Raw genomic sequence first — 12,137 nt, 5'->3', positions numbered from 1 at the left:
CAGCGAAGGGAGTCAGAAACACTGGAGCTGGATTTCCTGCAAGGACGATGACAGCGTCTGGTCAGCGCTTCAGGCGGGGACTCGAATTCCTTCTGAACTTGCTGTGGTGAGCCGTGTCGAGCTGTGCAGCCGAGCCGTGGTTTGCCATGGTAAGTGAAGGTATATTTATATCTTGAAGGTGTTTAGGAATGCCAGTATTGACATAAAAGTCAGGCAGGGGAATGTCATGAATGAACCCCTAAGGAATAGATGTTCATGCATAATAAATGAGTTCTTGGAGAAATCAATAATCCAAGTAGGGGAAGTCCTAAAGGCTTAAGAGTCTGGTTTTCCAAGAACTCGCTGTGACGGATGTAGGTGACCATGCCTGTATTTGGTTTGCATGGCTGATGCCTAAATAAGGGCTGGAATTCTATGCCTAAATACAGGCTATGAGAGTTGTGCCTATATAAGGGCATGATTCAGGAAACCTATATACGGGTATCTAAATCAAAACAAACACAAAAGGACCTTCTCTACAATATTTTCTGAGTGCTTCCTCCCGTTTTCGGTCTTGTTTTTACTGCTTTCTCCTTCCATTCCCATAATTATTTGAGTGCTTCCTCCTTCTTTCTGCCTCAATTTTACTGCTTTCTCTTTCCTTTCCCCCTGTTTTTCTGAGTGCTTCCTCCTGCTTTCTGTCTAATTTTTACTGCTTTCGCCCCCCTTTCAACCATTTTTCTGAGTGCTTTCCTCTGCTCTTCCCTTGTTTTAAACTGCTTTTTCCTTGTTTTTCCCATTGCAGCTCCCACCTGCTGCCCATTTTTCGACCCTCTGCCTAGCCCCGCCCACCGCCTCCCAGTGCCCCTCCTTCCTCCCAGGACCTACTTAATGGAGACCGCAGCGCGCCCCTTTGTGCAGGTCCCAGGCCAAGTGCTCCTGCGCTGCTGCACCACTCTCCTGCTTTTGCCTCGTTTTACTGCTCTGTCCTTCCTTTCCCTATCTTCCTGATTGCTTCCTCCTGCATAATTTTTTTTGCTTTCTCCTTGCTTTTCTCCTTTCTCTGAGTGTTTTCCTCTGCTTTATGTCTAATTTTCACTGCTTTCTCTTTCCTTTCCCCCTGTTTTTCTGAGAGCTTCCTCCTGCTTTCTGTCTCATTTTTACTGCATGCACCCTCCTCTCTCCTGTTTATCTGAGCACTTTCCCCTCCTTTCCCTTATTATTTTTTCACTGATTTTTCCTTGTTTTTCCTATTGCCACTCCTACCTGCTTCCCCCGTGTTTCTGAGTGCTTCCTCCTGCTTTCTGCCTCATTCTTACTGCTTTTCCCAGAAGATATGCTGGCGCTGAAGTCCTGAGGGCCTTTAGTCAAAGAGCCAGGTCTTGTGTCCCTTCCTGAAGTCGGCGAGAGGAGAGGCTCAAAGGTTGAGGTCCTTCCAGGAGTTGTCTGGTGGGCTGGTTCAAGGTCAGGCTGTGGTTGATGTAGGTGGTCCAATGTTGTGGAGGGCCTTGTAGTTGTGGTTTAGCAGCTTGAACTGGCATCTTTTCTGAATTGGGAGCCAGTGGAGGCTTCTGGGGTGGCGCGGGATGCTGGTCTAATTGGGCAGGCCGAGGATGAGTCTAGATATGGTTTCTGTATGGCCTGGGGTCTTTTGAGGAGCTATGGGGTGGTTCCAGCATAGAGAGTGTTTCTATAGTCAAGTCAGCTGGAGACTAGGTTTTGAGTGACTGTTTTTCTTGTGCTGACGTGGATCCATCTCAAGATCTTTCAGAGCATGCGGAGGATGTGGAAGTAGGAGGAGGACACTGTGTTGACTGTTGTTTCATGGTGAGTTGGTTGCAGGTGTATTTTGTGGTGGTTGGTTTTGGTTTGAGTGCGGTGGGCCACTATGTGTCATCCCAGGGTGAGGTGTTGTTTCCGGAGATGAGCACTTCCATCTTGTCCGTGTTCAGCTTCAGGCAGTGGGACTTTATTTAGTCGGTGACGCCAGTCATTGCATTCCTGAAGTTATATCTAGTGGTGGCAGGGTCATGAGGGAGAGGATAAGTTGGGTGTCATTGGCGTATCAATCAACCAATCAGTGCATTTATATAGCGCACTACTCACCCGGAGGGTCTCAAGACGCTTGGGGGGGGGGGGGGGTCCACTACTGCTCGAACAGCCAGGTCTTGAGCTGCTTCCTGAATGCGAGGTGGTCTTGGGTCAGGCGGAGATGGGTCGGGAGGGAGTTCCAAGTCTTGGCGGCCAGGTAGGAGAAGGACCTTCCTCCTGTGGTGGCTCTTCGGATGCGGGGGTCGGCGGCGAGGGCGTGGCTGGTCGATCTAAGCAGGCGTGTGGGAGTGTAGAAGTTGAGGCGGCTGTTGAGGTATCTTGGGCCTTGGTTGTGCAGGGCTTTGTGTGCGTGGGTGAGGAGCCGGAAGGTGATTCTTTTGTTGACCGGGAGCCAGTGCAGGTCTCTCAGGTGTCTGGCGATGTGGCTGTGTCGGAGGATGTCGAGGATGAGTCTTGCTGAGGCATTCTGGATCCGCTGGAGTCTCTTCTGGAGTTTGGCGGTGGTTCCGGCGTAGAGGGTGTTGCCGTAGTCCAGTCGGCTGGTGACGAGGGCCTGGGTGACCGTCTTCCTGGTCTCGGTGGGGATCCACCGGAAGATCTTACGTAGCATGCGCAGGATGTTGAAGCACGACGAGGAGACGGCGTTGACTTGTCTGGTCATGGAGAGGGAGGAGTCCAGGATGAAGCCCAGCTTGCGTGCGTGGTCCGTTGGTTTGGGAGCGCTGCCCAGGGCGGGGGGCCACCAGGATTCGTCCCAGGCGGAGGGCGAGGAGCCCAGGATGAGGACTTCCGTCTTGTCTGAGTTCAGTTTCAGGCGGCTGTTCATCATCCACTCGGCTACGGCTGTCATCCCTTCGTGCAGGTTGGCTCTGGCGGTGGCGGGGTCGTTGGTGAGGGAGAGGATCACATGGGTGTCGTCGGCGTAGGAAATGATGTTGAGGTTGTGTTTGCGTGCGATGGCCGCAAGTGGGCTCATGTAGACATTGAAGAGGGTGGGGCTGAGCGAGGAGCCTTGAGGAACGCCGCAGATGACTTCGGTGGCTTCTGATTTGAACGGGGGGAGGCGGACTCTCTGTGTTTTTCCGGTGAGGAAGGAGATGATCCATTCCAGTGCCTTCTCTTGGATTCCGACGTTGCTGAGGCGCTGCACTAGGGTGCGGTGTCAGACAGTGTCGAATGCCGCGGAGAGGTCCAGGAGGATGAGGGCCGCAGTTTCCCCGTTGTCGAGCAGGGCTCGGATGTCATCGGTGGCTGCGATGAGGTCGGTCTCGGTGCTGTGGTTGGCCCGGAAGCCGGACTGGGAGAGGTCGAGGGATCCGTTCGTCTCGAGGAAGGCGGGCAGCTGCTTGTTGACGGTCTTCTCGATGACTTTGGCCGGGAACGGGAGGAGCGAGATAGGGCGGTAGTTTTTGAGTTCGGTGGGGTCTGCTGATGGTTTCTTCAGTAGAGCGCTGAGTTCGGCGTGCTTCCAGCTCTCCGGGAAGGTAGCGGTGTCGAAGGAGGCGTTGATGATGTCTCATAGGTGGGGTGCGATGACGGCGTCGGCCTTGTTGAAGACGTGGTGAGGGCAGGGGTCGGTAGGAGATCCGGAGTGGATGGAGTTCATCGTGCGTCGGGTTTCTTCGGTGTTGATCGGGGTCCAGGCGCGGAGGGTGGCGGTGCGGTCGTGGGGTGCGTTGGTTGAGTGATGAAGCTGTTGTGTATGTCTGCGATCTTGTTGTGGAAGTAGGAGGCGAGGGAGTTGCAGAGGTCTTGAGATGGGGTAATGTCGTTGTTTCCGGCGTTGGGGTTGGAGAGCTCTTTGACGATGTTGAAGAGTTCCTTGCTGTTGTGTGCGTTGTTGTCCAGTCGTTCCTTGAATGCGGTTTTCTCGGTGGTGTGGATCAGTTGGTGGTGTTTTCGGGTGGCGAGCTTGAGGGTGGTCATGTTGTCTGGTGTTGGGTCTCTGCGCCACGCTCTCTCGAGGGTTCGGCAGTTCTTCTTGGAGATCTAGAGTTCGTCGGTGAACCATGGTGCTTTCTTACTGCCGGGTCTGCTAGGCGGGGTCCTCAGAGGGGCGAGGTCTTCTGCGCAGTTGCTGATCCACTTCGTGAGGTTGTTGGCGGCCTGGCTGGGGTTCGCTGAGCTGGCGGGGGGGTCCCGGCTCAGGGATGCGGCGAGCTGGTCGGCTGTGATCTTGTTCCAGCTTCTGCGTGCAACCTGTTGCTGGTGGTGGTGGATCGTGTTCTTTCTGAAGCTGAAGTGGACGCAGCTGTGGTCCGTCCAGTGGAGACCGGTGGCGTGGCTGAAGGCGATGTCCTTGCTGGATGAGAAGACGGAGTCGAGTGTGTGTCCGGCGTAGTGGGTGGGGGTGGTCACCAGCTGCTTGAGACCGAGGTTGGCGAGGTTGTCCAGCAGGGTGGTGGTGTTGCAGTCATTGTAGTTCTCCAGTTGGAAATTGAGGTCCCCGAGGAGGATGTAGTCAGCGGAGGGGAGGGCGTGCGGGCTGATGAAGTCGGCGATGTCTTCGCTGAATTGTGTGCGTGGTCCCGGGGGTCTGTAGATGAGGGTGCCTCTGAGGGTGGTCTTGGGGTCGGTGTGGATCTGGATGTGCAGGTGTTCGGCGGATGTGAGGGTGCCGTCGGTGTTGGTCGTGATGCGGATGGTGTTCCTGTGGATGATGGCGATGCCTCCTCCGGTCTGATTGCCGCGGTCCCTCCGGGTGATCTTGTATCCGTCCGGGATGGCGATGGCGATGTCGGGTGCTGAGGAGGCGTTCATCCAGGTTTACGTGAGGAAGGCGACGTCTGGGGATGTGGTGTCGAGCAGGTTCCAGAGCTCTACGGCGTGTCTGTGGACGGAACGGGTGTTGAGCAGGATGCACTCCAGGTGGTTGCTGCTGGGGGTCGACACGGTGGGTGCGGGTGCGGTGCAGGTCCGGGTGCAGGCGAACTTGCAGGAGTGGCAGCTGAAGGGTCCGTGGGTGCGTCTCGGGGTGGCTCGGTAGCATCCTGGGATTAGGCCGGTGTTGAGTGCGTTGATTTCGGTGGCGTTGTAGGTCCAGCGGGTGGGCTGGTGTCTGCGGGGTCCAGGGGTCCGGGAACTGGGCGCGGGCCAGGCACGGACGGGCGCAGACGGGCTTGCCTTTGGCACGCCTTCGGCGCGCTTGGGGCGCGCCCGCTGCGCGTCAACGCTGCGCGTTTGCCATTCTGCCATATGTGGAGAGTGGGGGGGCGGAGCGAGGGAGGAGCAGCTGGGAGACGGGAGCGGGGCGGCGAATGGGAAGGGTGGCCGAGGGAAGGGGGCGGGGCAGCATGGGGGCAGCGGCGGGGAGCGAGGAGGTGGCGGAAAACGCGGCAGGGGCTGAGCACCACGAGGGGCAACAGGAGACAGAGGCAACGAACTAAGTATAACTAAATACCACAGGGAGGGAATACAATCACAGAAATACAGAGCAGAAACAGCACACTAAAGCGGAGCGAGAAAACAGGAAAAAATTACAATACAATACAGGGCAATACAATACAAGGCAGCGCAAGCAGCGGCGGTCGGGGGCCAGGAGCACAGCTGCAGGCAGCGATGGCACTCGGGGGCAGCCTGGGCTCACACACGGAGGAGTGAGCGCAGTGCGTGGGGTGACCGGCCCAGAGTATGAGATCATGTTGAGTCTATGGGTGCAGATGATGTTAGCCAGCAGAATCATGTAGGTGTTAAAGAGTGTGGGGCTGAGGGAGGAGCCTCGGGGGATGTCGTAGATGATGCTCTTGCGTTCGCAGGTGAAAGGGGATAGGCTGATCCTCTGAGTGCGTCCGGTGAGGAAGGAAGTGATCCTCATGGAGGTATTTTCCCAGATGCTGATGTGGTGGAGTCTGATGATGAGGGTGTGGTGGGAGATGGTGCCGAAGGCCCCTGAGAGGTCGAGGAGGATCAGGGCTGCAGTGTTACCTCGGGAGATCTGATGTTGTCAGTTGCGTGTGAGCAGTGGGTGGCATCGGTGGGTGTCAGGAGGTGATCAAGGTCAGTAGGTTGAGGGTCGAAGTTGCTGTAGATATCTGATATCTTGTTGTGGATGTAGCCTCCCAGAGTGTTACAGAGGGCCTGAGAAAAGCAGATTGTGTTCTCAGTGGCAGATGGGCAGGAGATCTCCCTAACGATGCTGAAGAATTGCATTGTGTGGTTGGTGCTTGCTTTGATGAGGTTGGTTAGGGCTTCCTTCTTGGCCTCCCTGAGGTGGTGGTGGTATTTGCTGAGGACTGATTTGAAGGCGGTGAGGTCTGTGGGGTGCTTTCTGAAGTGCTGTTGTCTCTCTAGTTGCTTTTTCTCCCTGGCACAAACCAGCTGGTGTGTTTGCTGGATCTGCTGTTGCTGGTCTTTCTCATGGGGGAGACTGTGTCCGCTCAGTTGAGGATCCAGTCGGAGAAGTTCTGGATGACTTGTTCGAGGTTGTTGGTGAGGTCCAGCCTGGTGGTATTGAGGGCGGTGGCCCTTCGGGTCTCAGTAATTGTGCTCCATCTGCGATGTGGAGGGTTGGGGGCTTTGATGGTGGGTTCCGGCGAGCCTGTGATGGTGAAGTGGATAATGCTATGGTTGGTCCAGGATAGCTTAGTTACGTGGGAGAACTTGATTCTATCTCTGGCTGTGAATATGGGGTCCAAAGTGTAACCTGCTTTGTGTGTGGGCAGGTGGCAAGCTGCAAGAGGCCGATATTGCTCATGTTCACTCGGAGGTTGGCGGAGTTGGTGTCATTGGTCTCATCGAAGTGGAAGTTTAGATCTTCATGGACGATGTACTGTTTGGAGTTGATGGCCAGGGGAGAGATGAAATCGGGGATGGTGTTGCAAAAGACAGGGCGGAGGAACAGGGGTCTGTAGGTGAAGGTTGTTTTTGCGTCTTTTCAGATTTGGACGTTGAGATGTTCCCTGTGTATCATCTTGTAGCTGAGGAGAGTTGCTATAGAAATGTGGGTAGGCGATGTTGGGGTGAGCCGTGAATATCACGCTGGGGTTGAGGGTGGTTATGTGCCCCAGATCACTGGTGCGTGGGTGCAGAGGGATTGGAGATTGATCAACAGGCACTAGAACAGTTGCTTGGGTTAGGCAGTGTGGGAGCAGTGGGAATTTCAGTGCTGCAGGTGAAGCAGCAGCAGTGGCAGGTGAAATGTCCTTCAGTGGATCGGGGAGAGGCAATGCAGCAGTTGTTGCCACGTCTGGGGTCCAGGTCCTGCCGCTAGGTGGTGGTGAACCAGTGGGTGGTGGGAGGTCCTGGATTCCTGGCACTGGGCGCAGTCCAAATGCAGGCAGGTGTAAACCGCCTTGCCTTTGGCACACTGGCAGCATGCCTACGGGATACCCACTGCACCCATCCACTGCGCAGCCGCACTGCGGCATTCATTAAGTAGGTCCTGAGGGAGGAAGGGACACTGAGAGGTGGACTGGTTGCAGTAACGGCAGAAACGGTGGGAAAGAAGCGGCATGGGGGAACTAACTAATACAAAATGGAAAAGCTGACTAACCTAAAGGGAATGAAGCATAAGAATTTAAAATGCAAGAAAAAAAATGCACGTGAAATTAACAGAAAACACTAATTGCAGTCATCAGACAGAACGGGCAGAGTGCCCGCTTTACAAGCACATGATGGTCAAAACCAGGGGGCGGGAACAGTAGTAGGCAGAGCGGGCAGAGCAACCGCTTTACAGGGTGAAGGGGTCATCACAGCACCCTGAACATGGTGCAAATGGCAATCCAATACCAGAAGGCAGGGGTGACCGGAGGTTTCATGGGAGACGGCACAGGACTGGCACAGGACCTGCTCCTTTTTGAGAAATAAATATCAATTTTGAAATGAAACTGTGAGTTTGTGTTCGTTTCAAAATTAGCTCACATTTATTGTGTGACTATACTCAGAAATAATTGCACACTGCATTTCAGTCATAGGTAAATAGAATTATTTATTAAGTATTATTTTCGAGTTTTTTATAGGGCTAGCTAGACACAAAGGTATCAGAGCGCTTTACATGTTCTGTGAATACGTTTACTTGAATTACATGTGGATATTAGTAAGGGTCGAAATAGTCATAAAAGAGTGCAGAAACCATACATCATTGTGGTATTAATAAGTAGTCATTTGAGAACTGTAGATAGGTCTGTGCATGTATTGAAGTAGTTGTTAAGCAGTAGAGATTTGAGGCATCGTTTGAAGCAGGAGAAGGAGGATTTGCAGCAGAGACCTTTGGGGCAGGGGCTAGTCCCAAATGCTAGGAGCATTTCCTGAGAAAGAGCACGCCTGGGAGGATTTCTTCTTCAGATTAGGAAGTATGAGAAGAAGAGAGTTGGGTCCAGCTTCTTCCTGCTCATGAAAGTTTGGTTTCTAGGTATTTGGAATTGTTTGTATGAAGAGCTTTGTGAGTGATACAAACTGTCTTGAAGATGCATCTTCCTTCATGGGAAGCAAATTGAGTCTCAAGAGGCAGGTGAAATGTGATCAAACTGTTTGATTCCTGAGAGGTGCCTGGCAGCCGAATTGAGGACTGCTCTTAGGGGGGCAAGGTGACTTTTTGGAGTTCCTGGGAAGATGGCATTTCCGTAATCAACTTCAAGAGGACTAGTGATTGAACTACTATCTTAACATCATCAGGGGGTATAAACAGTTTGATTTTGTTGAGATGTTTTAGTGTGTAGAGCGCTCCTTTTGGCTGAGTTGTTTATGTGCTCCTTCATTGAAATGTTTTTGTCCATGGTGATAACCAAGGACTTTACCGAGTTAAATAATTAGAGAGAACAGTTCAGAGAGTCTAGATTATTGAGCCACTCTTGTATTGGTAAGGGTTTGGTTTTTTGGGAGAGGAGTAGTAGTTCAGGTTGGTTCTGGATGAGCGTTATGTGGTTGTTGTTTAGCCATGTTTTAATACATAATAAGAATAATAAAATGGCACTTTACAAGAACATTGCCATCACAAATCTAGGCACTTGTGTGTGATCTTTGAAAGTGGTAGGGCGAAATACCTACCAAGTGTTAACACCATTTCTTTCAAAATTTGACTCACTCATACTCACCCGCTCTCACATTTACTCTCTCCCCCTCACTCACTCTAACTCTCATTCTCTCACTCCCATTCACTGTTACTTGCACACAAACATACTCATAATTACTGGTTTTCATGGTCTCCTACAAACACACTTACACACACTCACCCATTCACACTCATTGACTCTGGGCCCTGGTGCAACTGCACCTGCTTCACCATTGAAAACTACACCCCTGACTCCCTTCCATTCTCTCTCACAATCTCCAATCACTCACTCCTAATGAATTCACACTCCTTCACTCACTCCTTTCTCACTTCCACTTATTCATACACACTGAAACTCAGATTCTCACTCACTTTAACTATCGTTGACACTAGCAAACACACTCACACATACACTCCCACTCAATCCCACTCACTTACAATCACTCACAAATACACTTACAGACACACTCATAAAGACATACCTACATGACATAAACAGAGAAACAATATTTTACTTACCTTGCTTCCTTTGAAGCAGAGCAGTAATCTGGTGCTGGACACTGAAACCACCAAGCCATGATTGCCAATGAGGAGCCAACCAGAACAGTGGTAGAAAAGGGAAAACACACCTCAATCCATCTCCCAGCTTCTTGATAGGACTGGAAGCAGCCCTGTGAGAAGATGGGACAGATCTGGGGGTCCTGCCACTGCTGCTCTATGTCACAAATTAGGACAGGGGAACCCTACTCACTAGGAACCAGGGTATTGAGTTTATTCAGGAAAACAATGGTTCTTGTGGCTAGTAAACAAACAATTATGGTAATCGATATACACAATGGCAAGGAATTTTATAAAGGCCTATTTAACATCGGAGGGCGGAATGGACACTCTACACAGTTTGGGCCCAATTCACAGAACTAACTTAAGACAAAATCCTAAACTTACTACCATTTTTGTATTCACAGAAGGCACTTACTCATCTTCGTATTCACAGAAGACACTTACTCATTTCGATATTCACAGAAGTTAGGATTCCTAACTTTAGGACTCCTAAATGCCTTCTGTGAATACCGAAAGTCTTAAAATTAGGATTTTTCTCAATTTAGTAGTAGTAAAGTTAGGAGTTCTGTGAATGCCAAAATGAGCAAGTGCCTTCTGTGAATATCAAAATGGTAGTAACTTTAGGATTTTGTCTTAAGTTAGTTCTGTGAATCGGGCCCTTTGATCTTTGAGGTTTAATTAATATACAGTTTAGTAGTATAAGACACTTTCTTAAATTCAAAAAGCACTACATTTTGTGTGTTGTGTCCCCAAGTGAAGCATGGATCCAAAAAACAAATGTGACTTAAATACAGTGTGCAATTTACAAACAGGTTTCCATAGACAAGAATCGACCATTCATTTGGTAAAATTTCTCAACAGCCTGGGTGTATGGTGACACTGGCTGTATGCTGGTCTGTTCTGTGAGGGTGTCGACGATGTTTCGACCCACTTAGTATGGGGGTCTCTTCAGGACTGTATTTTAGGGGACATCTAGAAAGGATAAGGATAGCATAAGGCCCAAGTTACTGGCACATATGCTAGAGAGGGGCTATGATTGAAGGCAAATTACCTGATGTCATGTGGCGCAGCTTAAAGTGAGTGGTTTGACCCAAGTGGTGAAGAAATACAATAAAGGGACTCACGTGAGGACCCAGACGGGTTCTTCATTGTATAGTCAGGGAAGGAAAGGTACACAGTTACTTTGGCTATTCACAGGCTTGGTAATGCTTATTATAGTAGGCACTCAGTTATATCTTACCTCACAGTGAGGGAAAAGAATTAAGCTGGCTCTTTCAGATATTTAAAGCGGGCTCTAGAGATGCCCTGCTATGTCAGTAGCGGGTTATTTCTTGAATAAACAATTCAGAAGATTCCGAGTGCTGCATGGAAAAAAGGGGAGAGGGAGGGGGCCATTTAGGAGGATATCGGATGGCTATCTGAAAGTGAGGTACATACTGGGAAGCAGTCCGATCTAGTACTTACTTAGTCCTTTTTGAAGCGGAACAATCTCCGACTTCTCATGGAGGCTGGCGAATTATTCTGCTGCCTCCCAGTGTTGAATTGAGGTGCGATGACCCCGGGCGCTCGTACGCGGCTGCCTTTTTTTAATAAGGTTCCTGCTTCCCGCGTTTCCACGGCAGGGAAGCGGGAGGAGCCCTGTGAAGGCGATCGATCTGCCAATCGGTATCTGGTAGTCATGACAGCGGTCCCTGCGCATCACTCGGTGCTTCATTACGCATTTGCTGCATGGGGCGCTGTAATAGGGTGCCTGATAACGCCACGGTAAACCACAATTGTGGCACTATCATCAGGAGGAATCAGACGGAAGGACACGTGCAACACTAGAAGCAATCTACCATTTTCTGCATGAGACTGCTATAGTATTATTGGCACAAATATAATGGGATGCCCTTTCCCAACAGCATGTGTAATTTCTGAGAGTATTATACTAGTAAGCATAATGACATATTCATATACCATTTTCAATTGCATTGTTCATTAACTGTGTTGCAATTATAACACTGACATCCATTGTTTACATTGATGATGATCATATATATTTACATTTACATATACATCTGCTGCTCTATGTGGCTTCTCATTCGCCTCATGGATGCACTTGCTGGCACTTTTAGACAGCCACATTTTAGCACATATATCGACTAAATAAAATGCATTGTGCCTGTAAGAAGTGATGGAGTAATGATTCGCATGTAGAGCGATTTGCTTGTACTCAGCCCTCTCTATTAACTCATTATGTACTAATAAACATGTTTCATGTACTAATATTTGCACCACATAAAGACACTTGTATCTATGGGAAGCTTGCATATGTGCTTTTACTAACGATAATCCGCTTGTATTAATATGGCCGCTGCTACGCTGGATTTTTTACTGCACATTCGTCTGTCACACTCACGTGACATGACGTACTCTTTGCTTTGGAGGGAATATTTTGCTTCTGCGCACTAAAACTAAAATGGCTGCTCTGTGTTACAGCATGCATGAAGCTTGCACTGCTGCTTTTGCTAAGCTGTTCGTTCTGCTTAACCTTAACGCAGTAGTTAAATATAAA

The sequence above is a fragment of the Lissotriton helveticus genome, chromosome 1_2 (genome assembly GCF_964261635.1).
Source record: "Lissotriton helveticus chromosome 1_2, aLisHel1.1, whole genome shotgun sequence".
Taxonomy (NCBI): Eukaryota; Metazoa; Chordata; class Amphibia; order Caudata; family Salamandridae; genus Lissotriton; species Lissotriton helveticus.
The sequence above is the reverse complement of the archived record's forward strand: the minus strand, read 5'-3'. Positions refer to the sequence as shown.